The 18,082-nt window shown below is 37.0% G+C and overlaps 1 pseudogene; it reads left to right on the forward strand.

The window, feature by feature from the left end:
- Positions 1–542: 542 nt before the first annotated feature.
- LOC115030821 (U2 spliceosomal RNA) lies at positions 543–743 on the forward strand (annotated as a pseudogene).
- The last annotated feature ends 17,339 nt before the right edge of the window (positions 744–18,082 follow it).

Here is an 18,082-nt window from a genome sequence, read left to right on the forward strand (position 1 = left end):
AACAAATGGCCACTCTTCTCACTGATGTCCAACAAGGCCATCCTGATCCTTCCCATCCCAACTGGACTTCACCCACTTGCACTAAAGTGATTTAAGTATTAAAGTCTCAAAATTTCACGTCGGGTGCATGAAAGCTATGAATTTTACTTATCTAAATATTGACTGTGATTAAATCCAAAGTAACCCTTGGTGGTAAGAGAGTGTTGGACCCTCTATGTGTATCTCTCTAAAAGTTGGATCTCCTCTTGACAGTTTTGTTTGTGAAAATGTGTATGGCCTTTTATAATTATTATTAAGTCTACAAAATTGTGTCTATCTAGATTTTTTGACAAGTTATTACAGGTTCCTAAAAAAGACTGGAGAGTTCTGTGGTGATCAGTAAACTGGGTGTATTTATAATTTTCCCTGTTCTGCTGGATGGTCACTTCAGAATCTGTTTTCCCTCCTGATTCTAACCAAGAACTACATAAATTTCCAGACGTGAAATATAAATTCACATTTTGAATTTGATCTAGTAAAATATGTTTATAATGATCACATCAATCGCTTCTCGGCCTTTTGGCTAAGATCAAGTGTAGTATAATGATCACATCAGGCTGGTAAAATCAAGCCAGAAAAGGTGATCCACTATTCAGGAATGTGAGTCATGAATATAGAAGACACAATATTAGTTAGCCTACCTGCTATGTAATGTTTAACTTTAGCATGTTTTTAAGTGTATTTTTCTAAACATCAAAATCTCAGAAAATTAGCAAATGCTGGTTGTTGTTATTTCAAGATATTTAACAGATGTAGTAAGCAAGAAATTCACTCTCAAGTATGCTATGTCAATAAACCATATTTCCCCCTGAGATGCAATCTCTTTGGTTCCAAAGATCAAATACACTTTTATAAAGTGATAGAATAGTTAATAGTGGGTTCTACATACTTTCTCATTTTATTTTTTGTTTTTGTTTGTTTGCTTTTCCTTCAGATGTTGGACAATCCTGGGAACTTCAGCTTCTTATGTTATTTTAAATTTTTGTTTGCCCATTGATTTAATTTTTATTTCAAAGGAAAGAAGCTATGGATAGTATATTCTTTTCCTAGGTGAATTTTGGGTTCCTACAATTTCATCAGAATGCCCAGAAGCTTAGCCACTCTTTACCACTCTGATAAAAACACAGTGTGTTAGAAATGACACATTCCAAAGAAAATATCACAAACGTGATCTTTTTGTGAAAACTGTATATTTCTCACAGCCCTCATTGGTGTTAGGAGGTATGCGACGAGAAGATTGCCAAGAACCAGAGTTCCTAAGAGGCATTCATTTATTGTCCATAAAACTGATGAACCATTTTCATTTCCTATTTGGGGTGAGAGCCAAATGTCCTGCTGGGCTTCAGCTTCTCTGTGCCGCCATATTGTTTGCATTCAGTGGGCCTACTAACTATAGTTGTAACTTTGTATGTTTAGAAACTAAAGGAAAAATGTTTTGTAAATTTTCTTCTTAGCTTCTAGATGAAGAAATTGCTTTATTCAAATAAAAATTGAGCAAAATGCTGACTGAATGAATCATCAGTAAAGCATTTTATAGGTTAAATTGCTGAAAGCAGTTTTAAGATGCTGTCAAGTGAAGAAGAAGTATGTGGAGTGATCAGTTTGATAATTATATTTCTCTATACATTCTACAATTTAAATCTTTATCAAAACAGCATAACCCATACATAAATGCAAGATTTATTTTTCAACTGAAATGAAAATTTTATAGAATAATACAAATAAATGTCACCTATGTCAACGTGCTTACAGTGTTTCCAGTTTTATAATAAAGAAGAAATATTAGAAATATTAATAAGAAGAAATTTAGGACAGGATTTCTAAAGATCTATTCTTCTCAGGCACATGCAGGTAACCCACAGAGACACATTATGCTCATTCATATAATTAAAAAGAAAAAACAAATCTAAAAGTTAAAAATAAATCACTCTTTGGTCAATAGATTCATTGTATGCCTTATCATTTTGCTTTCATGGGTTTAAATACATAATATGGGAAATAACCAACTTAACCAAATTGGTCTGAATGATTTGATCTAGATACTTTTAATTGCTCAATATGCTACAAATGTAATAACTGATAAACTTAAAGCCTTTGTACATGAATATTGCTTTTAATTTAAACATCACTGTGTTAATTAACTCTGGAGTCTAAAGTAACTTCCTCTCCTCTCTTTGTCCTACCTACCTCTGTTGTGTATGGGGAAATAATTTTGCCTGCTGTACAACAGCAAGATATAATGATGTGAGTATGCTTTTGTTTCTCCTGAAGAAACATCCTGATGGATTTACAGTGTTCTTTGCAGCTATTTGTGGCCCAAATGTAGAGGATATTTACTTTTTTTTTCAAAGAAATGATGATATCTGTTCTGCTCCATGAGACCTGTTAGTTGTTCAACATAAAGCCAAAGGCATTTATTTAAAGAAAGGGAAGCAGATGCCCTCAGCTTATCAGTTGCACTGCCATTAGTGGTCCAAAGTATTATATAGTTTTTCTTGGGTCGTTAGGCAACCTTGTAGTAAGGAGGAAAAGAATGTTAATGTTGGGAATAATTTGTTCCTAACTGGAAGCCTGCAACCATGGTAGGGAGAGCTCCCCAGTGGCCAAGAAGTTTCAGAATTCCCATGTGATACACAGCGCAGCAGATGAGGTCTATGAACATTTCTGCAGATGGCTGCTTAATGTGTAAATTAATCTGACTCAGTAAGGATCATGCCAGTCACTGGCAGCTATAATTATAGATCAGAATAAAATCTTGCTCTACAAATTTGTTCAACCAGGGAACTGTAGCACAGACACAACTTTATTTAAATACTTTAATTATTGACTGTCAGGATTTGTGACACATGTGTGCCTCAACCTGTGAACACTAATAGGAATGATACAGCTTCGTGTTAGTGGCATAAAACAAACAAGGTAATTAAGAAATACAAGAAAAATGAAACTACCATGAACTCAGAAAACTACACATCCATTTCCATGCAATGAATTTGCAAAGTAAATGGATCAAATAACAGACATCATCCAGCAAGGACATTTGAATAAACCCATTAAATACAAGGCTGATACATTACAACTTTTTTGTATTCTTTAAATCAAAATAAAATCCAAGGTGCTCCAATTCAACCCTTGCTAACCAGCTTAATTCAGAGTCTGCTTTAACTTCAAGGTGACTGCGATGAGTGTGTGTGTTTAACAGTAGCAGATTTGCACTTAATGAGACACATATGAATTTCTAGACTTTATTTGAGTTTAGGAAAGCATCAACCTTGAAAGGCACATCTGTTGTCTTCTTAGAACTAGAAATTCTTCCCTCCCTGTTATCAACTCCAGAGCAGATTCTCTAGTAGTAAAAAAAAAAAGCTCAGTGTGCTTCGTGAAGCATTTTTGATTATTTTCTTTTTCTTTGGAAGGTAAGCTTTAATCTAGAATTTGCTCAGTTAAAATAAATCCCAATTAAATAGCATATCAAAAAGCCAATTGACATTGGGCAGTGGTGGTGTACACCTTTAATCTCAGCACTTGGGAGGCAGAGGCAGGCAGATTTCTGAGTTCAAGTCCAGCCTGGTCTACCTACAGAGTGAGTTCCAGGACAGCCAGGGCTATATAGAGAAATGCTGTCTCAATTAAATTAAATTAAATTAAATTAAATTAAATTAAATTAAAAACAAACAAACAAAAAAAAAACCAAGAACAAAAACTAAAAAGCTAATTGTGACAAAGTTCATTCATAGAGGAAAATACAATGAGATAAGATGGCAGCTTTGCTTCAAATGGTCCTTATTTCCTTTGGTGACAACTGCTGAAGAATATATTAATTCATGTCTTTCCTCAATATGGAAGAATGGATCTTCTCACCCATCAGACTGCCAGTCATTGAAATGAAACAGGGTGGAACTGTACTCCATTTTTGTCACATTTCTCACATTTGTTAACAGGTTATGAAGAGCTGGGGAGCCGACTCCATTAGTAAAGTCCGTTCGCACAAGCATGAGGACATAGGTTGTAGCCCAAGAATGTATGCAAAAAAGGTTGGGTATACTTCTGTGTGCTTACTACCATGTGCTTATAAACCCAGTCCCAGGGTGGTGGGGACAGAAACATTTTTGTGCTTCTCTGTCCAATCAATATACCTGAACCGGTGAATTTAAGATTCAGTGCAATATTTGTCTCACAAACAAAATAAAAAACAACAAACAGAGTAGAGTAGCTGAAAAAGAACAGTTGATTTTCATCCATGTCTTCTGTATATTGTCCTACCCGGATTCACATACATATGAATACATACATGCTTGTACAGTAGAATGTAAAGTATGTAAGATATCAAGATATCTGTGCGATGAAGCAATTGTCAGCAAAGCAGTTAACAACTGTGACCCTAACATCTTTAATGTAAAATAGGCTTGGACCGGAAAACATGTAAGGAGTCTCATTCAGTTACAATAGCAAATCATTCTACAGAATTCTACATCCAAGTGCAGAAGAAATCTGACTGGGCTCTCTAGGGATGTCTGCATGTGTAAGCAAAGTTAACTCGATGACCTGGATGAATGAAACAAATTATTTTGTCTCACACTTCCCTTCTCCCTTTAAAGGCATGAAAGCCATATGTACATCTGGATCAATGCTTCTCAACCTTCTCAATGCTGTGACCCTTTAATACAGTGTCTCATGTCATAATGATCCACAACCATAAAATTGTTTCATAGCCATTTCATAACTGTAATTTTGCTACTGTTATGAATTGCAATATAAATACCTGATATGCAGAATAGCTGATATGTGACCTCCATGAAAGGATCCATCTACTCCTCAAAGGAGTTGTGACCCACAGATTGAGAACAGTTGATTCAGAGAGATGGTACCTTCGTGGTTGGTTATGAGATGCCCGAGACTCAATGAATGTCTGGAGGTTGATTTCTTCTCTCATTGTCATAGGCATTATCTTTTGATAGGCTTTGAACTCAAAGTCGGTTTACCATAGTGTCCTCACTTCCTCTATACTTCAAGTACATTTCCTTTTTACTTTCTCATTTTTATTAATTGTTTGAGAATTTTGTACATTTTTGGTAATATTTATCTCTTCACCTTCACCCAGATCCATGTTACTTTCCTTATGCTCCCAAATCTTTCTCTCCCCTCCCCTCCCCTCCCCTCCCCTCCCCTCCCCTCCCCTCCCCTCCCCTCCCCTCCCCTCCCCTCCCCTCCCCTCCCCTCCCCCTCCCCTCCCCCTCCCTCCTCGTCCTTCTCTTCCCCCTCTTCCTTTTTTTTCTTTCCTCCATCCTGTACAGTGTATGATGTCAGTATACTTTTGGATGTCTTGCCTCGTTGCCTGCACTGCAGGTTGATCTAGCCCAAGCAATTACTAAAAACAGAAAAGCATAAAGATGAAGTCTGCATCCCAAGGTATTGAGGACACACACAAATTATCATATTACACAGGGACATTTGTTATTCATTTACTCAAAGAAAAATCCTTGCTCTGTTCTACCAATCTTAATGGGGTCACACATGCTCTGCCTGGATTGTGTTGTTTAGTCCTTTAATTAAAACAAGAGTAGAAAACTGAATGAAACAATCACAAATGGCCAAGTAGAGATTTCTTTCTTTTTTTATTCTTATAAAAGCAATATGCAAAATAAATATTTTAGTCATTTCTGTCCTTTGTTTGTATTTGTTTCAGGCAGGAGAAAAATTATCAGAGACAATCTGAATGACCATTCCAAATGAGAGCTGCTCTCGAATGTTCTCACTAGATTGCAAAATCACTGACACATGACTTCTGAACTTCTAAAAAAAATTTTTTTAAAGACTTATTTTTATTTTTGTGTGTCTTTGTATATTTCTTTCTCCGTGTGTATAACATATATGTGTAGGTTTCTGAAGATGCCCAAGGAAGGCTTCGTGTCCCCTGTACCTGTGGAGCTGACATTACAGGCTCTTGAGTTGATCCATGCAACATGGGTGCGGAGAACTGAACTTAAGTCTTCTGCAAGAGCAGGAAGCACATTTAATTCCTGAGACATACATGAGTTCTGCACTTTTATAAGACTTCTGTGTGTAATCCTTCATTAGTAAAATAATTTTGGAAGGTACTTTTAAAATGTTTTAAATAATAGCCATGTCAAAGAAACACATCTGTATACTGGACTTGGCTCCATGACCAACTCTATTTATTTTAAGTTTTTAATGTATCTAATCAGCAACAAATGTACATGTCTGTAATTTAAAGATACATTTATATTATACAAATCCACTGTGATGTTGACATTAAGGCCACTTACTAAAACGTGTGCTTTTATGAGTTACTGTGATCTATTTATTATCCTTAACCACAGTTCCCTCCTCCATATCTATTCATAGACCATAGTGTATATGTGTATATTTATGTGTGAGCCACTGTGTATAAAGGCCAGCAACCTAGTGGGGCTCATGAAAGAAGGGGTGAATATTTAAAGAAAAAAAAACTATGGAGGGTGATTAAATGTGTGCTATGTTAAAGTAAAGAGGGAAGTAGTATAGGTAAGACAATTCAACTAGCTTAGAGGGAAAGAGACTGGGGTTAGAACACGAGAGGAGGTTCAACCAATTAGAATTAAAACATAAAGAAGCTGAAAAATCAAAGATCCCCAAAGATGCATAAACTGAGGGAGGTTTTTCAATTTTTCATAAAAGTTTTACATATCCAAACTTGGAATTATAAGTTCCTAAGATGGCAATGATCTCCATTCCATAGAAAACAAATTTGGTATCTTTGTTGGTTCAGAGTGTGCTGGTGAGGTCAGATCCCCTTGAGTTGAGCAGGTTGAGAATTCCTGGTGACAGATGAACACAGAGCCTAGTTCTTTCCTTGATATGTACCAGGTAGCAAATTGGGGGTTATACTCAACAATATGGTTTAGAAAAAATTGATTCTGTTAGAGGCTCTGCTATAAGCTGAAACCTTAAATAAAAGTGTTAAAATGCTTCACAAAAGAACCAGGGTATGCACATCGCCATGTTCTCCCAAACAAAATTAAGAAGTTCAGATGAACATAAAATGAGTTGTGTCATTCAACAGACAACATTTTTATATTTTGGCTAATACAGTTTTACTCAACCATCTATTAGAATATTCCCAGTATGATTTGCTACTGTAATTAGCATGAGAAGGGACTTTGAGACACCTTTCTTCTTTGTTCTTATAAAAGTACATGCTAAGACATGGTTGGGAGACAACGAGCAGCTTGATTGGAGCATCTTGCCTCTACTAAAGCCTATGTGTAGAATTATTAACTTTGCCTGTTATTTGCTCTCTAGAAAACAAATAATTTTCAGCTTATCAAAGTAAGGATATCATTTATTGAATGCACCGACTTGATGCTGCACAACTTTAGTGATTTCATCCCTTTATCTCTGAGCAGTTAGATGAAACCCTCTCACTTTATAGTCTATAGATGTGTCCATGATGAAACTAGGTGATTGATGATAGCTTGGTGTTAAATGAACTTTCCTAACACTAAACGTTTTGTGCTTAGACCCTTGGATTGTGATTATGAAGTGTTTTAATTATTTGTATATGTAGTTAGACATAATTTTAAAATACCATTGAATATTTAGTACAATTTTATGTCTGAAATAAGAACTATATTTGCACCTGCTAAAAGCAGAAGACAAAATAAGAGTTTCTTTAGCTTGACTTACAGTCAATATTTCAAGAGAAGTGTATGTGAAACAAGTTTTCAACAATTTCATTATTTCAAAGAGAAAAATAGATGTAACTGGAAAATTATCTTTAAAACTTTGGCAAAATACTCTTCTGGTTTGAATATTTTTTCATGCAAATTGTGTTGGACCTCAGTCATTTCTGAAAGAGTCTGGGGAAGTGAGCAAAACAGAAAGTTCTGAGACCCGATGAGTTCCATCCTCACAAATGGATATAAAAGTGTTGGGGCTATGAGTTTGATGGTTCTTTACCATCTGTTTCTCCCACCATCCTACAATGGTAAAGAAGGAAATCTACCTAGAAAGGGCACCATTCCATCACGGATGATACCATAGAAACACTGCTTCATTGATACTTTTGCAGCCATATCGTGATTACTTGATTATCACTCCATCAGTCATACCCTGGCTCCCACTCCACGGGTAATGCTGTAACCTTCATAACAATGAACCAGTGCTTCTATTTTCATAATGATCTACCTGGTCTGAGACTCTGTGTTATTATAGTCTGAAATAGTTTGAAGTTTTCTGTATGAAATAAAATATTTTTTTCTGATCTGCAAGAAAAAAAATCAAGAAATAGCAATATTCAAATTACTTGCTGTAAACATTGCTCTTTGGATAATCCCTCAGAAGGAATGATAGGAAATGTAAAATAAGCTATAATTGCAAAGATTTTTCCATTATAGTTTTTGAGTGATCAATCTAATTCAGTGTAATGATTTACTAATAGATGATCAATCCATAAGTATGCATTATTGACTCATTGTTAGAAATAGTCCTAAAACACTGACAAATAGATAAGGAATGGTATATGAAACATTGGACGTAAAGAATGATAAAAAGTGAACTTCTTTAATCTGCTAGCTGTTACCTGAATTTTGTCTCTACCCATCCTCTACAGTAACCCACGGTTTGGCTCCTATGTCCTCACCAAGCATGCCCACTTTCTAAGTATTCTATCTGATCATTTTTTAAAGAGGAAGGATGAAACTGCATAAAACTAAAAATATAACAAACAGAGAAGGTACTAATAGTTGTTCCTTTGGACTACTATGTGGTCACATATATCTCTCATTTTTATTCCTTCATAACATGCTCCAATTTCTTTAAAATTTTTTAAGCAATGTGGAAAAAAGCTTACAGAGAGTCATAATTTTGTAGAGCAAAAATTCTCCCAAAAGACTCTATTACTTGTTTCTCTATCATTATATCCTGTCTCCATTTGCATGATCTAAATGCATACCAACATATTTTAATACATTTATGCACAGTTCATTGACCAATAGCTTAATGAATTGTAAGCTGAGATTATGTCCCATCAATCTCTACATACCCAACCCTTAATACAATGTCTCATTTGTGAGATTTTATTATAATATGTTTAATACAAGAATGGATCAATAGAATATTTGTTTTTAGGTCTTTTGCTTTACACAGACACACACACACACACACACACACACACACACACACACACCACATCTGCATGCATGCCTATCAAGACTATGAGAGGATTTTGATTGCCCTAGAGCTAGACTCACAAGCAGTTGGGAACGCTACCATATGGGTGCTAGGAACTGAACTCAGGTTTTTTGGAAGACCAGCAAATGTTTTAAGCCTTGAGCCTTCTCTATACCTCCTGCACAATCTTACTGGCATTTCTTCCTTTCGTATGCGTACAGAGGCTTGTTAAAAGATTAATGTACAATGGAGAATTAAGAGAAGAGGAAAAGTTCCCTGTAATTGTCCATCCATAGACTGAAGCAGTGTTCATTCCAGATGACAAACACTAGAAAAGGCACAAAACACAACTTTCCTTTCCTTAGGAGTGAAGGGCACAGGATTTACATCAGTGAACCACTCTAGACAGGGAACAAAACAAATCCCAAATAGAGTTTATCTTAAATAAAAACTACGGGAGTGTTAAACCACGTCCTAGAGACTCACTCATTAACTTGTAAAATCTGAACCACTAAGGGAGAAGTGAACCAGTTCCCTCATAAATTATCCCTACATGAGAAAAGGCAGAAGGACTCACAAAATAAAGGAGGCCAGAGACAAACCGCAATCTAAGGAGGACAGTTGGCCCAGCTGAGATCCTTTCTCATACTTGTGTGTGTATGAAATACTATGTGAGGAAGTTGGAGCTCTTTATGGTGCATTTAGAGGCTTAGTGCCTTCATTTTAACTGTGATAGACAGGTGATGGCTATTTTGTGTTTTAGACATGTGCACAGACATAATCACGACAGTAAGATCTCTACATTGGTAGGAAAATGGAAGGAGATTACATGGATGCATAGATAGATGATATATAGATAGAAAAATGATAGATAGAGATAGGTGATAGACAGACAGACAGATAGTTTATAGACAGAGTGATGATAGATGAGCCCATAATTGTAATCTCACTTTGATATGTAAAGCTTTATCCCAATAAGGTTTGTATATTTAATTTTTTCAACAATGAGCTTCTTTAAAAAACAAAGTTTCAAAAAAATTAAAACAAATCAAAATATTCTAGAAAATTATACATGAGTGAGTAGTTAGTCTCTGATAACTTGGATAATAATGCATTTCATTTTCCTGCCCATGGTTAGTTAACATGTTTTTTTGAAACCTAGGATTCTCCCAGGAATCTATGGAGTGTGACCCTAATACTCTGTCAATATGGGAATTGGGACAAGAATAATTTTGGGATAAAAGTACAAAAAATAAATAGACTGGGTCATCTGGCCCCAGAGTTGGCAGACAGCCCCAAGGTCCCTAGAGGGCTCTCCACGTGATCTTAGGACCACCAGTGAGTGGAACACAACTTCTGTTCCATTCAAATCTCGTGGGACCTGAGACAGCATTAGGGAAGCAGAAAACTTGGCCTGACCAGGGTCACAAGTCCCTTCAATTCAGTTCCAGCACCAGGTCATCTTGAGCTTTGAGTCAGCAGACACCTCCCAAGGTCCCTAGAGGACAGCTTCTGAGGCAGACCCTGTTTCAGGCTGCAGATATCCAGGCACCTTCCCTGCCAGAGGAGAGGTGTCTACACCGCCCAGGAGGGCTTTACCGGAACACCGGGGGAGCCATCTTGGTTCCCTGATCCCTCTGAGACTAGTCTGCGCAGGTGAGAGTGTGTACTACAGAAGCTAACAGTTTCTGGGACACTCCCTGTTTCAGGCCTTCATCTTCTGCCAGGAGGCAGGTCCGAATGCCAGATATTGGTGCACCTTCCCTGTAAAAGGAGAGCTTGCCTGCAGAGAGTGCTCTAACCACTGAAACTCAGGAGAGAGCTATACTCCCATGTCTGCTGATAGAGGCTAACAGAATCACAAGAGGAACAAGCTCTAACCAGAGGCAACTATAACAATTAACTCCAGAGATTACAAGAGAGCAAAAGGGAAACATAGGAATCTTACTACCAGAAACCAAGACCACTGACCATCATCAAAACACAGCACTACCACCCCACCCAGTCTGGGGCACCCCAACACACCCAAAAAGCTAGACCCGGATTTAAAAGCATACCTCATGATGATGGTAGAGGACATCAGAAGGACTTTAATAACTCACTTAAGGCAACACAGGAGAACACTGCTAAAGAGTTACAAGTCCTTAAAGAAAAACAGGAAAACACAAACAAACAGGTAGAAGTCCTTAAAGAAAAATAGGAAAACACATTCAAACAGGTGATGGAAATGAACAAAACCATACTAGACCTAAAAAGGGAAGTAGACACAATAAAGAAAACCCAAAGTGAGGCAACACTGGAGATAGAAACCCTAGGAAAGAAATCTGGAACCATAAATGCCAGCATCAGCAGCAGAATACAAGAAATGGAAGAGAGAATCTCAGGTGCAGAAGATTCCATAGAGAACATCAGCACAACAATCAAAGACAACACAAAATGCAAAAAGATCCTAACTCAAAACATCCAGGAAATCCAGGACACAATGAGAAGACCATACCTACGGATAATAGGAGTAGATGAGAATGAAGATTTCAACTTAAAGGGCCAGCAAATATCTTCAACAAAATTATGGAAGAAAACTTCCCAAACCTAATGAAAGATATGCCCATGAACATACAAGAAGCCTACAGAACTCCAAATAGACTAGATCAGAAAACAAATTCCTCCCAACACATAATAATCAGAACAACAAATGCACTAAATAAAGATAGAATATTAAAAGCAGTAAGGTCAAGTAACATATAAAAGCAGGCCTATCAGAATTACACAAGACTTTTCACCAGAGACTATGAAAGCCAGAAGATCCTGGACAGATGTTATACAGGTACTAAGAGAACACAATTGACAGCCCAGGCTACTATACCCAGCCAAACTTTCAATTACCATAGATGGAGAAACCAAAGTATTCCAAGACAAAATCAAACTCACACAGGATCTTTCCACGAATCCAACCCTTCAAAGGATAATAACAAACCAATACAAAGACGGAAACCACACCCTAAAAAAAGCAAGAAAGTAATCCTTCAAGAAACCTAAAAGAAGACAGCCAAAAGAACAAAATGCCAACTCTAACAACGAAAATAAGAGGAAGCAACAATTACTTTTCCTTAATATCTCTTAATATCAAGGGACTCAATTCCCCAATAAAAAGACATAGACTAAGAGACTGGCTACACAAACAGGACCCAACATTTTGCTTCTTAGAGGAAACCCATCTCAGGGAAAAAGACAAACACTACCTCAGAATGAAAGGCTGTAAAACAATTTTCCAAGCAAATGGTCTGAAGAAACAAGCTGGAGTAGCCAATCTAATATCTAATAAAATCGACTTCAAACCCAAATTTATCAAAAAACACAAGGAGGGGCACTTCATACTCATCAAAGGTAAAATCTTCCAAGAGGAACTCTCAATTCTGAATATCTATGCTACAAAATGCAAGGGCAGCCACATTGATTAAATAAACTTTAGTAAAGCTCAAAGCACACATTACACCTCACACAATAATAGTGGGAGAGTTCAACACACCACTTTCATCAATGGACAGATTGTGGAAACAGAAACTAAACAGGGACAGAGTGAAACTAAGAAAAGTTATGAAACAAATGGATTTAACAGATATCTACAGAACATTTTATCCTAACACAAAAGCATATACCTTCTTCTCAGCACTTCATCGTACCTTCTCCAAAATTGACCGTATAAGTGGTCACAAAACAGGCCTCAACAGATACAAAAATATTGAAATTGTCCCATGCATCCTATCAGATCACCATGGACTAAGGCTGATCTTCAAAAACAACATAAATAATAGAAAGCCAACATTCACGTGGAAACTGAACAACACTCCTCTCAATGATACCTTGGTCAAGGAAGGAATAAAGAAAGAAATTAAAGACTTTTTAGAGTTTAATGAAAATGAAGCCACAACATACTCAAACATTGGGACACAATGAAAGCATTTCTAAGAGGAAAACTCATAGTTCTGAGTGCTTCCAAAAGGAAGCTAGAGAGAGCACACACTAGCAGCTTGACAACATACCTAAGAACTCCAGAACAAAAGGAAACAAATTCACCCAAGAGTAGTAGACAGCAGGAAATAATCAAACTCAGGGGTGAAATCAACCAAGTGGAAACAAGAAGAACTATTCAAAGAATCAACCAAATAAGGAGCTGGTTCTTTGAGAAAATCAACAAGATAGATAAACCCTTAGCCAGACACACTAGAGGGCACGGGGACAGCATCCTAATTAACAAAATAGGAAATGAAAAGGGAGACATAACAACAGATCCTGAAGAAATCCAAAACACCATCAAATCCTTCTACAAAATGCTATACTCAACAAAACTGGAAAACTTGGATGAAATGGACACATTTCTAGACAGATACGAGGTACCAAAGTTAAATCAGGATCAAGTTAATGATCTAAACAGTCCTATATCCCCTAAAGAAATAGAAGCAGTCATTAATAGTCTCCCAACCAAAAAGAACCCAGGAACAGATGGGTTTAGTGCAGAATTCTATCAGACCTTCAAAGAAGATCTAATTCCAGTTCTTTACAAACTATTCCACAAAATAGAAGAAGGTACTCTACCCAGTTCATTCTATGAAGCCACAATTACTCTGATACCTAAACCACAGAAAGACCCAACAGACATAGAAAACTTCAGACCAATTTCCCTTATGAATATCGATGCAAAAATACTCAATAAAATTCTCGCTAACCGAATCCAGAACATATCAAAACAATAATCCATCACAACCAAGTAGGTTTCATTCCAGGGATGCAGGGATGGTTTAATATACAGAAATCCATCAACATAATCCACTATATAAACAAACTCAAAGACAAACACCACATGATCATCTCATTAGATGGTGAGAAAACATTTGACAAAATCCAACACCCATTCATGATAAAAGTCTTGGAAAGATCAGGAATTTGAGGTCCATACCTAAACATGACAAAAGCAATCTACAGCAAACCAATAGCCAACATCAAATAAATGGTGAGAAGCTGGAAGCAATCCCGCTAAAATCAGGCACTAGACAAGGCTGCCCACTTTCTCCATACCTATTCAACATAGTATTTGAAGTCCTAGCCAGAGCAATTCGACAACAAAAGGAGATCAAGGGGATTCAAATTGGAAAGTAATAAGTCAAAATATCACTTTTTGCAGATGATATGATAGTATATATAAGTGACCCTAAAAATTCCACCAGAGAACTCCTAAACCTGATAAACAGCTTCGGTGAAGTAGCTGGATATAAAATTAACTCAAACAAGTCAATCGCCTTTCTGTACACAAAGGATAAACAGGCTGAGAAAGAAATTAGGGAAACAATACCCTTCTCAATAGTCACAAATAATACCTAATAAAATACCTTGGCATGACTCTAACAAAGGAAGTGAAAGATCTGTATGATAAGAACTTCAAGTCTCTGAAGAAAGAAATTAAAGAAGATCTCAGAAGATATAAAGATCTCCCACGCTCATGGATTGGCAGGATCAATATAGTAAAAATGGCTATCTTGACAAAAGCAATCTACAGATTCAATGCAATCCCCACCAAAATTTCAACTCAATTCTTCAACAAATTAGAAAGGGCAATCGGCAGATTCATCTGGAATAAGAAAAAAACCTAAGATAGCAAAAACTCTTCTCAATGATTAAAAAAACCTCTGGTGGAATCACCATGTTTGACCTCAAGCTGTACTACAGAGCAATTGTGATAAAAATTTCATGGTACTGGTATAGCGACAGACAGGTAGATCAATGGAATAGAATTGAAGTCCCTGAGAGGAGCCCACACACCTATGTTCACTTCATCTTTGACAAGGGAGCTAAAACCATCCAGTGGAAGAAAGACAGCATTTTCAATAAATGGTGCTGGCACAAAGGTTGTTATCATGTAGAAGAATGTGAATTGATCTATTCTTATCTCCTTGCACTAAGGTCAAATCTAAGTGGATCAAGGAACCCCACATAAAACCAGAGACAGTTAAACTTATAGAGGAGAGAGTGGGGAAAAGCCTCAAAGATATGGGCACAGGTGAAAGATTCCTGAATAGAACAGGAATGGCTTGTGCTGTAAGACAGAGAATCAACAAATGTGACCTCATAAAATTGCAAAGCTTCTGCAAGGCATCATCAATAAGATAAAAAGGCCACCAACAGATTGGGAAAGGATCTTTACCTGTCCTAAGTCAAGTAGGGGACTAATATCCAGTATATATAAAGAACTCAAGAAGGTGGACTCCAGAAAATCAAATAACCCCATTAAAAAATGGGGCTCAGAGCTAAACAAAGAATTCTCACCTGAGGAATACCTAATGGCTGAGAAGCACCTGAAAAGATGTTCAACATGCTTAATCATCAGGGAAATGCAAATCAAAACAACCCTGAGATTCTACATCAGACCAGTCAGAATGGCTAAGATCAAAAATTCAGGTGACAGCAGATGCTGGCAAGGATGTGGTGAAAGAGGAACACTCCTCCATTGTTTGTGGGATTGCAAGCTTGTACAACCACTCTGGAAATCAGTCTGGTGGTTCCTCAGAAAATTGGACATAGTACTACCAGAGGATCCCTCAATACCTCTCCTGGGCACATATCCAGAAGATGTCCCAACCGGTAAGAAGGACACATGCTCAGCTATGTTCATAGCAGCCTTATTTATAATAACCAGAACCTTGAAAGAACCCAGATGCCCTTCAACAGAGGAATGGATACAGAAAATGTGGTACGTTTACACAATGGAGTACTACTCAGCTATTAAAATGAATGAATTTATGATATTCCTAGGCAAATGGATGGACCTGTAGGGCATCATCCTGAGTGAGGTAACCCAGTCACAAAAGATCTTACACAACATGCACGCACTGATAAGTAGATATTGGCCCAGAAACTTAAAATACCCAAGATAACAAGATACAATTTGTAAAACACATGAAACTCAAGAAAGAAGACCAAAGTGTGCACACTTTGCCCCTTCTTAGAACTGGGAACAAAACACCCGTGGAAGGAGTTACAGAGACAAAGATTGGAGCTGAGAAAAAAGGATGGGCCATCTAGAAACTGCCATATCCAGGGATCCATCCCATTATCAGCTTCCAAATGCTTACACCATTGCATACACTAGCAAGATTTTGCTGAAAGGACCCTGATATAGCTGTCTCTTGTGAAACTATGCCGGGGCCTAGCAAACACAGAAGTGGATGCTCATAGTCAGCTATTGTTGGATCACAGGACCCTCAATGGAGGAGCTAGAGAAAGTACCCAAGGAGCTGGGGGGATCTGAAACCCTATAGGTGAAACAACAATATGAACTAACCAGTACCCCCCCCACCCCCAGAGCTCGTGTCTTTAGCTGTATATGTATCAGAAGATGGCCTATTCGGCCATCAGTGGAATGAGAAGTCCATTGGTCGTGCAAACTTTATATTCCTCAGTACAGGGGAACGCCAGGGCCAACAAGTGTGATTGGGTGTGTAGGGAAGTGGGGGGGAGGGTATGAGGGACTTTTGGGATAGCATTGGAAATGTAAATGAAGAAAATAGCTAATAAAAGTAAATAAATAAATAAATTTAAAAAACAGTAAAATGAAAAAATTAAAATAAATAAATAAATGTCCTTATGCTTATAATGGCAGTTAAGAAGTTTCTGTGTAAAGACAGCACTAGTGTTTATTTATCTGTTATTAATGATCTGTGTCTCATCTGTCCCCACAAGCACTTAAACTTAACAAAAAGACTCCTATGAAAGTCTTCCTGCAGAAAAAGGATTCCTCACAGGGTGTTTCAGAGGGAACTACAGTGTTGGCTCTTTGCTGGGATTTGAGCCCTTCCATCCCTCTGTGGAGATACTGGTCATGACACAATCCATACACTTGTGAGACAATTCTTCAAAATGAATGGCTTACCACAGATGCAAGAGTAGACACATGTACATATTCTGCTTACATGACTACTATGGAGAACACTAATATAACATTACATAACATTCCTTACATAATAAACATGACACTTCATGATTAAACATGACAAGCTAGTTTGCAATATAAACCAGTATGAGAATATTAGTGGAGTTCCTTAGATAATACAGTTTCCTGCTCTCTTATTAGCTGACTTTGCTTCCAAATATGCATCCATTATTACAGTGTCCTATAACTGATGTTTGGTGTAAAGATTTCCTGTTTATTTTTTTTTCAGTTGATATTGGGGTGGACTATCTTCTTTTAAATGCAAGGTACATTTTTGTCTCATTATAAATTATTAAATAGTTAAAGTTGATTATGCCATAGGAAGAAATGTAGCAGGTAGGAAAGACATAATAATATGTCTCAAATAAGAGTCCTAATTTACTTCACTTTTAGAGTTAATAAATGCAATTTTTAAAAGAATATTACAGATACCTTAGTTCAAGATGTTAACATAAACTACCATGTTGACATTTTATATGCTTAAATAAAAATATTCCTTATAGCTCTGAAATAAATCATTCAAGATCTAGGTGCTCAGAGATGGGTATCAATGAGGGACTTCCTCAGAGATCAGGGAGGGCTTCATTTTATTTTATTTTGATCCTATCTTTAAGGGATTCAGGATTCTCCTTCATGACTTAACCTAAATGTTATCCAGAGATTTCACCCAAGAGTATTGGAGTTAAAAACTTCAACCTATGAAGTTAATGACTATTTGTTTAAAAACATTCAGTTCATAATAGAAGCAAACAAAAATTCCAGAGACCCAAGATGGATCAGTAAATAGACTTCTAAGTCTTCACTAGTGGGGCTGGAGATGGTCATCTTTTAAAAGTAGAAGTCCTGGGTAATGATTCCAGCACGCACAGAGCAGCTAAGAACTTCCTGTAACTC

The sequence above is a fragment of the Mus caroli genome, unplaced genomic scaffold (assembly GCF_978045245.1).
Source record: "Mus caroli unplaced genomic scaffold, Mus_caroli_1 scaffold_3, whole genome shotgun sequence".
In the NCBI taxonomy this organism is placed as follows: domain Eukaryota; kingdom Metazoa; phylum Chordata; class Mammalia; order Rodentia; family Muridae; genus Mus; species Mus caroli.